We start from the raw sequence: 16146 nt of genomic DNA on the forward strand, positions 1-16146 counted from the left end.
ATTGCTTTGATTCTTTCTTTTGTGGATAGCTTTAGCTTTCGCTGCGCGGCTTTCCGGATGGAACAGTCCTTTTTAAAGTGGCTGGTCCTTTTACAGCGAAAATAGGCTCTGCTTTCTTTTTTGTGCTTTGTGCCTTTGTACATCTTAAGAGCTTTGTCATTACAGTGCGTATTTTCTTTCCTTCTGTCATATGCATCAATTAATTTGTCTTTGACATATTCTAGTGTCAGCTTCTGCTCAGGTCTGGTTTCTAAAGCATTAATAAGAGCAGTATATGTCTCTGGAAGGCTGCAGAGGAGCAGGGCAACAATATGGTTCTCTTTGATGTCCTTTCCGATGGCACCCAGCTGATCTATGATCTCTAGCATGGCTTTCACGTGTTCACACATTGGCTGGCCTTCTTCTAGTCTCATCTTATATAGATTTCCTTTTAGAAACAACTTGCTATTAAGGCTTGAATGCTTATGCAGTTTTTGTAATGAAGTTCACATATCTTTGGCAGTTTTCTCTGTTCTTATGTGGATAAGCTGATCATCTTCCACTAGCAAGCTTAGAAGTTTGCTTTTGCCTGCCTATCTTTCCTGTCTCATTCCTCTGTCTCTGTTTGTGGGTCTGTCTGTATTCAGCACTTGCCACAAGTCATCCTTGCTGAGAAACATTTCTAGTTTAAACTTCCGCAGCTGGTAATTGGCATTGCTCAGCTTTGCAATTGCAAACTTCACATCTGAACCACTTACCATCTTTCAGTAGCTTGTATACAGTACTCACTGACTCACTGTAGATTTCTTTCCAGTGCCTGGATGCCTGGGTGCCTACTGGGTACGCTGGGTGCACTGGGCCCATAACCTGTTGTGCAGATTGAAATAATGTGCTGGAAGCTTATTGTTTGTAGCAATAACTTTTCTATTATGGAGGATTACAGAACATGTCTTTATCAACATGAGTAACATGAAACAGGTACTAACCACAAACAAGTGCACTGAACTTAGATAGACGGTACATCATGTCATATCATAGAATACACACTATAACACTATAATACTACAGCGCCACCTGCTGCATAGATAAGTATAATGCATACCATATATAGTTCACTACTTTACATTACATGCTGTTGTTCTTCCATCATTTATGTAATGTTATATTCCACCAAAAAACTCTTTGAATTATTGAGTTGTTTTTTTTTTTGTTTTTTTTTTAGCTTTTGTTATTTTTATTTCTCCAAAAACAATAGACTAACATGTAACAGCCGTGGGTTTTGGCAGCCAAAAGGCGAAGGTTCAGTTATGTGGGAATTCTATGGCTCTTATTTATGTATGTGATATGTACTATATGGAATAGTAGTAGAAGTTTTAATAAAACATTTGATATGTACAATTCAGTGTATGTGACCTCACATTTTACCTGACCAGAAATTTGTAGAAGCAAGAGCAAACTTTTTTAAGGTGTATTTACTGTTGCAGTAGATATTCAGGAATAAACACATCTTTATGATAAAAATTAAAATGAGCTGGTTTTACCAGTCCCAACATCCCTGATTATCATTTCTGCACAGTACATTATTTCAATAAACATGCCTGATAGCAACTGTAGATAGAAGTGTACGTAGAGTAGAAGTAGAGTATGATGGAGAATTCCTTCTTGGATATACTGTAACTCTCTATACACAGAGCCCTGTATCTTAAAGGATAAGTCCAGCTTAGGAAAAGCACACCACCTTCGCTTGGATTAAGCACGCTGTTCACCAATTATCACTGTATTGTGGAGATGTGACCCCTTGTTAGATCTGTCCATACATCCTCAGATTGTATGTTCTCTTCTGACAATGAAGAGATCTCAGAAGGATTAGGATTTCCTCTGAACATGTAGTGTAAGTTTAGCTGGCTCCATGCATTCCGTCCTCATGGAAAAGATGAAAGATCAACTCTTTCATCTTTTCCATGAGGACGGAATGCATGGAGCCAGCTAAACTTACACTACATGTTCATGAAAGATCAACTCTTTCATCTTTTCCATGAGGACGGAATGCATGGAGCCAGCTAAACTTACACTACATGTTCAGAGGAAATCCTAATCCTTCTGAGATCTCTTCATTGTCAGAAGAGAACATACAATCTGAGGATGTATGGACAGATCTAACAAGGGGTCACATCTCCACAATACAGTGATAATTGGTGAACAGCGTGCTTAATCCAAGCGAAGGTGGTGTGCTTTTCCTTTGATGGTTCCACCCTGAAAGGCCCCAACCGGGTTAAGGTCGCAAGCTTCTTTAAGCTTGCCGTTTGGTAAGCGTGCATTCTTATCAATACCACAGTGGTGCGGTGAAGGACATATTGATTTATTTGTATTTCCACCTATCTACGCTTCCCACTTTATCCACTATTTATGATCGATTTTGGATAGGACTTTTTTACCTTTGTTTATTATGTACTTTTATATGAACTTTGAAGCCTATCTCAAATTTGGGTCTAATATTTAACTTATCTGATTTGGTTATATCATATACACCTTTTTTTTTGTCACAGCGCTGCTCTTTTTGTATTTATTATGTAATGTGTGTATCCCACTTTCAGCGGCTGCTCTTGTGTTTGGCTTTGATCAGTGAATTGTCACTTTTTGTTTTTTCAATTTTGTTTCTCTCAGTATGTTTTTTACGCACTAGTTTCCGTTTACAGCGCGGTGATTTGTCTTTTCTTAAGTCCAGCTTAACCACTTAAGCCCCGGACCATTGGCTGGCCAAAGACCACTGCTTCGGTTTAACTGACAATTGCACGGCCAAGCGATGTGGCTCCCAAACAAAATTGACATCCTTTTTTTCCCACAAATAGAGCTTTCTTTTGGTGGTATTTGATCAACGCTGTGGTTTTTATTTTTTGCGCTATAAACAAAAATAGAGCGACAATTATGACAATTATTATGCAAAAAAACGCATTATTTTTTACGTTTTGCTATAATAAATACCCCCCAAAAATATATAAAAAAAATTTTTTTTCCTCAGTTTAGGTCGATACGTATTCTTCTACATATTTTTGGTAAAAAAAAATCGCAATAAGTGTTTATTGATTGGTTTGCGCAAAAGTTATAGCGTCTACAAAATAGGGGTTAGTTTTATGGCATTTTTATTAATTTTTTTTTTTTTTACTAGTAATGGTGGCGATCTGCAATTTTTATTGTGACTGCGACATTATGGCGGACACATCGGACAATTTTGACACATTTTTGGGACCAATGTAATTTTTACAGCGATCAATGCTAAAAAATTGCATTGATTACTGTAAAAATGACACTGGCAGTGAAGGGGTTAACCACTAGGGGGCTAGGGAGGGGTTAAGTGCGTCCTAGGGAGTGATTCTAACTGTGGGGGGGAGGGGCCATGTGTGCCGCATCACTGATCATAGCTCCGATCACAGGGAGCTATGATCAGTGACAGTGTCACTAGGAAAAACGTGGAGATGCTTGTTTACATTAGCAGCTCCCCGTTCTTCCTCTCCGTGGGACGATAGCGGGTATCCCCACAGACATTGAGCCCGCGGGACCCGCAATCCTAGTCACGGGGCTCGCAGGTATTTACAGGTACGCCCATTTGCCCAGCTGTGCCATTCTGCCGACGTATATGTACATGTGACGGTCGGCAAGCGGTTAACACTAAAATAGCTATATCTATAGACATCCACGATCTAACACTAACCTATCTAGCCCTGAAAAGAGGAAATCAGTATACATACCTTTTCTGAAGCCAATCCGACCCGATCCTACTCTGAACTTTCAGTTGTGGCTTCGCTGTGGAGGTGAGTGCAGAGGAGGCAACCGACAACGGAAGCCCCATAGTAACTCTATGGGTGACGTCACTTCCCATTAATTTCTCAGCCATTGTCGGCTGTGTCCTTCCACCGCTGGAGGTCGAACTGGAGCGGCTTCAAAAATGTATGTATACTGATAGGTTAGTGTTAGATCGTGGATGTCTATAAATATAGTGATTTTAGTGTTAGGGTGGGCTTCCACTTTAAGAACACTTCATGAGGAAACAAACTGGAACTGGTAGGACCACAGTGCATCTTAAATGAATAGTGACTAGCTGAAACACAGTATAAAACATCAGTTTCTCAATGCTTGAAATGTCAGAGCATATTAAAATGCATTTTAAAGTTTTCACATTCATATATGCTGCTTTCTTTCAGAAAGGTCCTGAACTATATTTCTTTCTTTGAATACTAAAACACTGAAGTCTTCTAATTGAATAACAGACAATGAAGTTCTTATAACATTTAATAAAACTCCAGAACAGAAAAAAATTCTCAAACTTTGACTTTCAACTTTGCCCATCATAGATCTTTAAAATAAGATGAATTCTGATTCATTGCCTGGAATTTGGCACACAAAGCTGGCAGAGACCAATACCAGAGATTGATGGTGTCATCCTGTTGGACCAAGGCATGTTAGATGTTAAAGGGATTACCATTGATGCCATCTTAAAGGAAAAACAATTTTAGAATCTTGTGACGGACACATATCCCAATGCCTTTCAGCATGATCTATTCCCATCTCACCGTGGCGTTGTGCCCAAATGGTGGCTCAGAAGCATCAAGAGTCACTTGTAGTTTGTTTTCTGATGGTGTCACAGAAACATGGGATTTATGAGACCTAATATAGAAAGAATTATTTCTCTGCTTTTGAATGTATGAAGGATCCCCCAAAATGACTGTGGCATGTTTAGTTCAGCTTAATAAATTATGGAAAATATTATTTTAGATATTGATGAAAGAAATAGAAATAGAAAGCAAAAAAATGTGCTTTCTATTAATTTTACTCATAAAGGTGAACACATATAAGACCTACCCTACCTAGATACAATCTAAAACAATCAGAAATGCCCATTATTCATTTAAAGGACAAGTCCAAGCAACAAGCACATATTCTAATCAACTGAATAGGCTGCCTAAAGCTGGCTACACATTATACAATTTTCTTGTTCAATTTCCTTTAGATTTACCTTCAACTATGTAGTGCATACAAATTGAAAGTGTTTAGGTTTGACCTCATATTATAAGATTTTGGTAAAACTAAAGGAAAACTGTATAATGTATGGCCAGCCTTAGATAGTCCTGATAAACTCCCTGTCCTAGGGAGACAATGCTGCACTGTTCAATTGTCACCCTAGGACAGGAGGTAAGTTAAGGCAGCCTTGCCTTATGCCCCACAACAAACCAACAGTTGCATAATTTTTCACAGAGCACCACAATGCACATTAGAGTGTTGTCTTGTGTTGCACTGCAACACAGGTACTCTGGAAAGGTGTGCTGTGGTGCCATTAAGAATGTTCAGTGCACCAAAGCACATTACAGTCTGTTCTGGTAACATGTGTGTTATTGCAGTACTTTGGTGTGAAATTGCCCTAATACAAATATTATAGCACATCATTTTTCAACGTTGCACTCATAAGTGGTAAATGTACATTTGCATTATTTGTACCTTCCCCTTTTTTATTATTATTATTTTATTATTTTACATAGTATTTTTGGGCTGCTGTTCTGAGAGCTCCAACTGAGCTTTAACAATATGTAAACCCAATCGCTAAAATCTCATATAAGCTTTGTCTTTTCAAAAGTCATATCTTAAATCTGCAACAAATCTGCAACAATAACACCTGGTGATCTTGCCATGAAAGTCCTTGTTCAGACATGTCCTGTTATAGGGTAACAACTTCCTGTTCCTGTCTCCCAATTGTTTGTTGTCAGCTGTCACCTGGATTCCAAAGGAGACTACCAGTGGCCTTGTCAACACATGTTAAGAAGGCACGGACCACTGTTTTTACCATCAGGAATTCTGCCCTAGCAAATCACATTTAGCCATCACTGGAGTGCACTTTGCTGTGAAAAAAGCAGATTGGCAACACAATACAGCAAAGGATGAAAAAAGGTGAAACTGTATTTAATGCTTTTAGTAAACCTAACTTAATTCAGCTAGTGGTTACATCTAACGCCGTGTATACACGGGTGGACTTTCCGACCGGACTGGTCCGACAGACCGAATCCGGCAGACAGTCTGACCGTGTGTGGGCTGCATCGGACTTCCGATGGACCGTTTCGGTCGGAAATCCGACGGACTTTAGATTTAAAACCTGCTTCAAATCTTTACGTCCTAACTCCGCCGGACTCAGTTCCTAACGGAAAGCCCGTTCGTCTGTATGCTGGTCCGATGGACCAGATACGATGCAAGAGCAAGATACTACATCTCGCACTCCCTGCAATAGAAAAACAAATTTTCCTATTGAGGCGAGGGGGAGGCAACGATGTCCCTTAGGTCTGGTATGGGTTTTAAGGGGAACCCCCTATGCCGAAAAATGGCGTGGGGTCCCCCCAAAATCCATACCAGACCCCTATCCGAGCACGCAGCCCGGCCGGTCAGGAAAGGGGGTGGGGACGAGCGAGCGTCCCCACCCCTTGAACCGTACCAGGCCGCATGCACTCAACATGGGGGGTGGGTGCTTTGTGGGAGGGGGGCGCCCTGGGAATCCTAGTTGAGGAAAGCTCCTCTATGACAGTGGTTCTCAAACCTGTCCTCAAGTACCCCCAACAGGCCATGTTTGCAGGTTTTCCTTAAGACTCCTTTCACACTGGAGGCATTTTTCAGGCGCTTTAGCGCTAAAAATAGTGCCTGTAAAGCGCCTGAAAAAAGCCTCAGCTGCAATCCTAATGTGAAAGCCTGAGTGCTTTCACACTGGGGCGCTGCACTGGCAGGACGTAAAAAAAAATCCTGCAAGTAGGTTCTTTGCAGCGCTGAAAGATCGGTGAATACACCGCTCCCAAAGCACCCCTGCCCATTGAAATCAATGGGCAGCGCCGCCAAACCGTCGGCAAAGCGTTTTAACCCTTTTTTGGCCACTAGCGGCGGTGAAAAGCGCTGCAAAAACTACAGTAAAGCGCTGCTAAAAATAAAAAGCGCCGCCCAGGAGCTGGCAGTGTGAAAGTGCCCTTATCTTGCACAGGTGCTTTAAATCAGAGTCAATGGATTGGTATTGTGGACAGCTATTTTATCTAAGAGAGATTCCCAAAACATGGCCTGTTGGGGGTACTTGAAGACAGGGTTGAGAACCACTGCTCTATGAAATACATAAATTCACCTTACATCCCTATCATGTGTCAAGCTATTACTCAGTGAGCTTCCTAAATAATGTCATGTTCAAGTTATATAAGTACGTAAATCTCTTCTGTTGCAGCTTTGTTCCTGTTTGCCTGCTGAGCACTTTATTGAGGAGTCTACCTACCAATTTTTCAACTGACTAAATGAAAGATGAGTATCTGACTTTTTGAATTGTACCTTCTCTGAATTATGTTATCAATCAAAAAAGGCCATCTGAACAATCCAGTCTAAGACCCCATACACACTATTAGATTTTCTGCAGATTTTTGTCTTCAGATTTACCAAAACCAGGTAGTGCAAGGGCCTGCCTGATTGCATACAAATTTAAACTCTTATGCCCCGTACACACGGTCGGATTTTCCGATGGAAAATGTGTGATAGGACCTTGTTGTCGGAAATTCCGACCGTGTGTGGGCTCCATCACACATTTTCCATCGGATTTTCCGACACACAAAGTTTGAGAGCAGGATATAAAATTTTCCGACAACAAAATCCGTTGTCGGAAATTCCGATCGTGTGTACACAAATCCGACGGACAAAGTGCCACGCATGCTCAGAATAAATAAAGAGATGAAAGCTATTGGCCACTGCCCCGTTTATAGTCCCGACGTACGTGTTTTACGTCACCGTGTTTAGAACGATCGGATTTTCCGACAACTTTGTGTGACCGTGTGTATGCAAGACAAGTTTGAGCCAACATCCGTAGGAAAAAATCCTAGGATTTTGTTGTCGGAATGTCCGAGCAAAGTCCGACCGTGTGTACGGGGCATTAAGGTTTGACATCATATTATATGGTTTTGTTAAATCTGAAGACAAAAATCTGCAGAAAATCTAATAGTGTGTATGGGGCCTAACACCTTCTCTACAGCAATTTTTCTTCCAAGTTGGATCTATAACCTAAGAAACAAAGCCTGCCTTCCTGTATGAGAAAAAAAAAGAACTTTAGAAATGATGTGTCCTGAATGTGGTGATCCATATCATGCTGCCTGATGCCTATTACAGTCATGGCAGTACTCTGTTACTTTGATCCTTTAAGTCTATAGAAAGGGGATATATTATGTCCTATGTGAGGAACTAACACCATTACTAATATAAGACCTAAACATCACCATTCAATAGACTTCTGTTGCACCATCCATTAAATGTTCTATACCCTGTACAAAAGTCTTAGAACACAGGGAAATGTCTAGCTTGAGCCAGATGAGTCAGAGGCTGTCTTCTCACTCATGTCATTTGCCATGCTCATTTCTTGTCCTTCTCCTACTATTGTCTCCTATTGCTTTCTATACAGAGTGAAATGTGAATGGATCACTGATAGCTCCCCCTCACTCTGTGGACATTTAAACAGCACAAGAAAGAATCCTGTCAATTAGGTTGGTTGAAGTCAAAGTTTCAGCATGCCTGGCTGAATGGGATGAAACACACAGAAAGGAGGGTTAATGTCTGAGACCAGTCAGAGTAGGTGACAGTAATTGTATGAATTAAACTTTACGTCCACGTGCACACACAATGGAAACAGATGTGTGGACCCAGTGATTTGGCTGTTAATAGTTTGTGTAATCTTAAGAATTTTATTCATTGCTCTAGAAAACAGCAATATACCAGCTGCAGAAATCCACTAATGTTCCTTGAAAACAGTCCATGAACAGTTTTGTGTAGTAACATTTACAAATATACAGGTAATATGTTTTTCAGTAGAAGAGAGGCAGCATAAATGAGCAAAATAATCAAAACTGTACATGAGCTTCTAAATCTCTTGTTCCTAGTTGTCATGTATGTCTTCATTGCTTTATCTCTTAGGTTTTGACAAGTATTAGACTGCCTATGGTGCACTGTGACAGCGGGAGAGATCTTAGGACACCTCAGTTGTGTCTAATTTTCTCTGAATCTGATAGACAAATGTTTGGCCATGCAAAAACAGCTTACAGCAGCACTGCAGCTTAGAGCAACACTCCAATTTCAATAAATAAATATTATATTTAAGCCATTTAAAGTGATTGTAAAGTTTAAAAAAATGTGAAATTAATTTTAATTAACCACTTGCTTACTGGGCATTTAAACTCCTACCCCCCCCCCCCCTCCTGCCCAGACCAATTTTCAGCTTTCAGCGCTGTCACACTTTGAATGACAATTGCGCGGTCATGCATCACTGTACCCAAATGAAATTTTTATCATTTTTCCCCAAATACAAATAGAGCTTTCTTTTGGTGGTATTTGATCAGCTCTGGGTTTTTTATTATTTGTTAAAAAAATGAAAAAAGGCCGAAAATTTTAAAAATATACAAAACTGTTTTATATTTTGTTACAAAATTTTGCAAACAGGTAATTTTTCTCCTTCATTGATGTACGCTGATGAGGCTGCACTGATGGGCACTGATAGGCTGCACTGATGGGCACCGATAGGCTGCATTGATAGGCACTGATAAGGTGGCACTGTTGGGCACTGATAGGTGGCACTGGTGGGCACTGAGAGGCGGCACTGGTGGGCACTGAGAGGCGGCACTGAGAGGTGACACTAAGGGGTGGCACTGACAGGCACTGATGGGCGGCACTGAAGGGCATTGATAGGTGGCACTGAAGGGCACTAATAGGTGGCACTGATAGCTGGCACTGATGGGAATGATAGGTGGCAGTGATGGGCACTGATGGGTGGCAGTGATGGACAGTGATGGGCACTGGTAGGTGACACTAATAGGCAGCACTGCTAGGTGGCACTGATGAAGCATTGATTGGCACCACTGGTGGGCATTGATAGGTGACACTGATTGGTGGCACTGATTGTTACACTGGTGGGCACTGGCAGGCGGTACTGGTTGGCACAGATGAGGCGGCTGTGCCTCTTCCTCTTCGGGACTGATGTCCCTTTCACAAAAGCCGGTGATTGGCTATTTTGTCTCCTCATGCTGTCAGCGTGAGGAGAAAAAAAACGATTACCAATCCTCTGTTTACATCACGTGATCAGCTGATCATGTGGTAAGGGGCCGGAATACTCCGATCTGTGATCACCCGAGTCTCATTGATGGGAACAGGTTAATAAGCATGTCATACTTACCTTCTCTGTGCAATTGTTTTGCATAGCGTAGCCCTGATTCTCTACTTCTGGGGTCCTCCACCGATGCTCCTGGCTCTTCTCCCTCGCCAAGTGCCCACCACAGAAAGCAGCTTCCTATGGGGGCACTCATGAGTGCTTGATCCAGAGCTGGGCTGTTTGCGTCTATTCAGACACACAGCCCAGCTCAGGCCCAATGGCTCCTGCTGTTCTCAGCCAGTCCTGTGAGGGTGGGGAGAGGGGAGAAGAGCTGCTGTAGACGTATACATCACTGGATCGAGCTTGTGCTTGATTTTTTTACCTTAATGCAGATAATGCATATTTGTTATGTCTGAGACCAGCAATGTACCGGTATGTCACTGGACTGCAAATGGTTATAGCTATGGTTGCAGGCATCATCCCGGTATTGTTTTATATAGCCAACAGTCGGCTCTCTTGTAAAAGAAATCCTAGCGCCTAACTAGCCACTGGATTGCTTTTACAAGCAGCAGGAGGGGGGACCCCCCTGCTGCTGCCTTCTGCGGCTTCATCGGGCTGTCCCCACCAGGACACCCGATAAACCAGCCGGTGCTCCTGAAGGCTAACCATAGAGATGAACAAAGACCAGAACCACTGTGATACAGGGAAGTGGAAGCCATGGCCTTACACCACTTCGGGTTTACCTAGATGTAAACGGTGCCATTTTTAAAAATGAAAAGTATTTGATCATACCGATCTTGGTTTGATCAAATGCTTTTAATGGCATAGGAGGGATCTTGCTGTCACAATTGTTATTGTGACAGCAATAAAATTGTTTTAAAAAAAATTAAATAAATAAGAGCGACAGTGTAAAAAAATTAAAGTGCTCGTGCATAAAGGCAAATGCACGCGTTGGTCCTGCATGCATGCAAACAGCGATTATCTCACACGAGGTATCATCGTAAACATCAGATCATGGGCAGTAATTCTAGCACCAGACCTTCTCTGTAAATCTAAAGTGATAACCTGTAAAGGCTTTTAAAGCGTCGCCTATGGATAGTAAAACGTATGTAGTTTGTCACCGTTGCACGGGCATGTACAATTTTAAAGCCTGACATGTTTGGTATCTATTTACGTGGTGTAACATCATCTTTTATATTTTACCAAAAAATTGGGTTATGTATTGTGTTTTTTTGCATTCAAATAAAAATAAAGTGTAAATGTGCAAATACTTTGTAACATAAAAAAATGCAACACCCACCAATTTATTCTCTAGGGCTCTGCTTTAAAAAATATATATAATGTTCTAAGAAATTTTCTGGCAAGAAATACTGATTATTACATGTAAAAAAAAAAGTACCAGAAAGGGCCTGGTCTTAGAGATTAAAATTCATCATGCACAGGTCTGATTTATGTCTGGCTTCAGCAAAGTGAATTCTGATGGTTTCTTTTCTACATTAGCACTGTTTTTTAATTGGCTAAGGGTGCAGCCTGCATGCCTTGTAGCTACAGTATTGTGCTGTACTTGACATCTACTTTTAGGAACACATGTCCATAACAAGTTTAAATCTGGCCAAATATGGCTTGATATGTGCTCAGAATTACGCCAATCCAAACGCTGATATCGATAATGGGGTTAACAAGTGATAGTGCCTGCGTGCTTGCACAGAGATTCTGAGATATGCCTCACAGATTTGACAGATTGTTTGTATTGGGAAAAAGGAACGATTATTTCACAGAAACAAAAAGTCACCCAAGTGGTGACAACATCGTTTTCATCAGTGATGATGATGAGGATGGACAAATCTATTTCCAGTTTTATTTGTTGAGAAATCCTCCAATCTATGGTAATCCTAAGAGTGGTCCTATTACTGAAAGACTTCACCAGCAGCATTCATAAAATAAATTGGCTTATTTGCTGAGCTAGGTTAAACAGCAGTGGGTACATTATAGAGCAAATTGTGTCATGATCACAATTTGTCAAATGTGGAGAGAATGTCAATAACAGTGCACAAACCTTTGCTCCCATACTCACCAGTCCTGCTGGCCTAAAGAATAAATGAAAATCCTTGGAACATACAATTTGTACACCCCACAGAGAGGCACTGCCGGCTCTACAGGCAAAGGATTCTCAGGCAGTCATCAGTAAATGCTTACACAAAAATAGGATGCTGAAAAAAAAAAACATCAATGTGCCCTATACATTATTATTAGCATCAATTAACCTAAAAAAGTGTGACCTTACAGATGAACAAGTACAGGGGGTCCCCGGGTTACAAACAAGTTAGGGACTGTAGGTTTGTTCTTAAGTTGAATTTGTTTGTAAGTCGGAACAGGTAAATTTTTTAAGTGTAGCTCCAGCCAAAAAAACTATTTTTAAGCTTTTTGGATAGCATAGGGAAGGGTTAACACTCCTGTAATGTTTGTTTTGCTGTCTGTGCCTCTGTTCAGAAGATTTCACCTCACTTTCTGTCCCAATAACAATTGGATTCTGAAAATTTTGGGTTGTTGTGGAAACAACCCTTGGTGATAAAGCATCAGTGGAGGTACCTTTTCCCCATAATAGCTCTTACAGGAGTGAATTTCCCTTCCTAGGGGTAGATTTCCTCTCACTTCCTGTTGTCTCCCTCCGTTTGTAAGTAGGAGTCGTTTGTAAGTCGGATGTTTGTAACTAGGGGACCCCCTGTATAGCAAAGTCAAACAGTTAAGGCAACCTGCATCCTCGCTTTTTATTCTAAAGTGTATCCCCCCCCCAAAAAAAATATAATGCAGCTTTTCAGTACAGGGGTGGTGCATTCGTTTTCATTTTCAGGCTTTTTACGCTTTGTTTTTACCTGGAGATCCTGCAAATAACACACTTCCTGCTACCCCTTCGTGTCTATGTCTTTTTATTCTCCACTGAATCTCTGGGGCAGCTGTGGCTGTTACAGGGTAGAGTTCATACAAGTCTGCTATTGTTGCTCTCAATTATATGCTGGATTGATGGAACTAGTAGTCATTTGTGCTATGTTTTATGTGAAAGTGACAGGGACACTACATTTCTGGCTAGATCAATAGGTATTTTCTGTACTAGCCGAAAATGTGCTTAGCCTGCGAAATGAAATCTTATGCAGCCACCACATCTAAGGCCTGGTAAGCTCCAAAATATTAAATGTTTGTTTTTGGGTTTAGATACACTTAAAGCGGAGGTCCGCCAACCGCTGCAAAAATTAAAAGCCAGCAGCTACACTACTGCAGCTGCTGGCTTTTAATAATCGGACACTTACCTGTCCTGGAGTCCAGCGATGTCGGCACCGCAGCTGATGTATCAATCAGCTGTCGGGTGCTGCAGCCGCCATTGTGGGTAAAGGAACCTGGCAGTGTAGCTTTACGGCTTCACGCCGGGTCCCTACTGTGCATCCGTGAGGCTCCGCTCCTCTCTCCTACTGGCCCAGAGGCAGAGGAAGGAGAAGGAGGGAGCCGAGTGGTGACGTCAACGGTCACGGCCGTGGCTCCCGGGAGTGGGGACAGGATACCCGTCAAAGAGAGATATACTCCCCCCCCCCGAAAGCTGCAAAATGTGGCACCTGAGGGAGGGAGGAGACAAATAAGTGGAAGCTCCCCTTTTGGGAGGAACTCCACTTTAAAGTAGATGTAAACCTCAGACATAAAATATGAACAAAGCATATCCCTCTAGTGTGTACTTGTCTCAATTAAGAGCACTAGGTATCATTTCTGATACTATCAGCATAAATCACTTCTGGTAAGTTTTCCCGACACCAAGGGAAAAATGGTGACAGGGGAGGGATCTCCAGCAGATTGACAGCCTCATCTCTGTTCCATGAACAGCAGCTCCCGCGTGCATGTAGTGATATCATTGCGGCTCGTCCAATCAAAGGCCTGGAGCCTGCCAATCCGGAAGGAAGACTGGATGAAGATGGAAACCCTGTCAGTGGTGCCACTGGAGGGCTTAGTTTTAAGTTAAGTTTACATAATGTGCTAGTATGTGATTGCGGTTTACTATTGCTTTAAGAAGCTCCTAGCAACATGAGACAAAGTACTATATAAGTAGTATAAGTACTATATAAGTATTTTATCCCATAGTGGACAGAAAAATGATACTTCTTTTTTAAGAGTTTATGTCTAAGGCTACGTTCATACATTCACATATGGGTAGCCAGGAGTAGTTGCTAATGAGAATCACTAGATTCTCACTACGGTACCAGATGCTGCCTGCGCCCTCTGTTGGGTTGATTTACTATTACTAAAACTGGAGTGTACAAAATCTGGTTCAGCTGTGCATGGTAGACAATCTGCTTCTAACTTCCGCTTGTTCAATGAAGGTGTTACTAAACCCACAACAGTAAAATCAGTCTGTGCATGCAGCAAAGCATGCTTGTTATACTCACTGCGGAACCTAAGGGGTTAATCCTCTGCATTGTGTACAAAGGCTGTTTATTCCTGTCTTCTCTGATCCTCCCCTTCTTCCACTGTTTCCAGTCCATCTGCTGATAAAACAGAGCCCTAGGAGGCACTCTGCACATGCCCAGTTTGGTGTGTATTGCTGGATAGCTTTTTATTTTCTTGGGAGGGTTCATGTGATCAGCACAGGCCAATCAGCACTGTTCATACAGAGGGTCAGGGGTTCTGCAGCCTCATATGACAGTCAGAGGAGAATGAAAACTCATCCTACAAGTGTTAACCAGACACTGATAGAAGTCACAAGACTGCAATATACTGCTGATGAAAAAAGGTATTTAGCAGTTTATGTTTACTAAAATGATTGCAATTCTATGTTCTGTGTACTGTGGAGGACCAGATATAGTAAATGCAGGGTCCTGGGTTTAGTAACACATTAAGAAGTGCCTAGCAACATTGGACAATGTACTATACAAGTGGTTTAACCTATAGTGGACAGAAAAGTTTATGTCTTATGCCGCGTACACACGAGCGGACTTTTCGACCGGACTGGTCCGACGGTCTATCCGACGGACTTTCGGCGGACTTCCGACGGACTTTCCGAGCAAACAGACCTACACACGATCACACCAAAGTCCGATGGATTCGTACGTGATGACGTAAGACCGGACTAAAATAAGGAAGTTGATAGCCAGTGGCCAATAGCTGCCCTAGCGTGGGTTTTCGTCCGTAGGACTAGCATACAGACGAGCGGACTTTTCAATAGGAACTGGATCCGGCGGAGTTCCGACGTAAAGATTTGAAACATGTTCCAAATCTAGAGTCCGTCAGATTTCCGACTGAAAAAGTCCGCTGCAGGTCCGATGAAGCCCACACACAGTCGGATTGTCCGCCGGACTCGGTCTGTCGAACCAGTCCGGTCGTGTGTACGCGGCATAAGGCTACGTTCACACATTCACATTTGGTTGTCCAGGAGCTGTCACTGATGAGAATCAAATGGGAGATATTTACTAAAACTAGTGCACACAGATCTGGTGTAGCTGTGCGTAGTAACCAATCAGTTTCTAACTTCAGCTTGTTCAATTATACTTAGGCAGTAAAACCTGGAAACCTATGCAGAATTGCACCAGATTCTCTGTGCAACACAAATCAATGGTCAGTGCTGCCGCTGTTCTTATTTATTTTATTTATTTATTTCAGGTACTTATATAGCGCCATCAATTTACACAGCGCTTTACATATACATTGTACATTCACATCAGTCCCTACCCTCAAGGAGCTTACAATCTAAGGTCCCTAACTCACATTCATACATACTAGGGACAATTTAGACAGGATCCAATTAACCTACCAGCATGTCTTTGAAGTGTGGGAGGAAACTGGAGTACCCAGAGGAAACCCACGCAGGCACAGGGAGAACATGCAAACTCCAGGCAGGTAGTGTCGTGGTTGGGATTCAAACCAGTGACCCTTCTTACTGCTAGGCGAGAGTGCTACCCACTACACCACTGTGCCACCCATGTTCTTATGTAATCACTCGTCTGAGTAGTTACATATGAACAGAGCCTCCGACCAACCCTGGACAGATCAAGTTTTAGCCA

The sequence above is a fragment of the Aquarana catesbeiana genome, linkage group LG01 (genome assembly GCF_042186555.1).
Source record: "Aquarana catesbeiana isolate 2022-GZ linkage group LG01, ASM4218655v1, whole genome shotgun sequence".
NCBI lineage: Eukaryota > Metazoa > Chordata > Amphibia > Anura > Ranidae > Aquarana > Aquarana catesbeiana.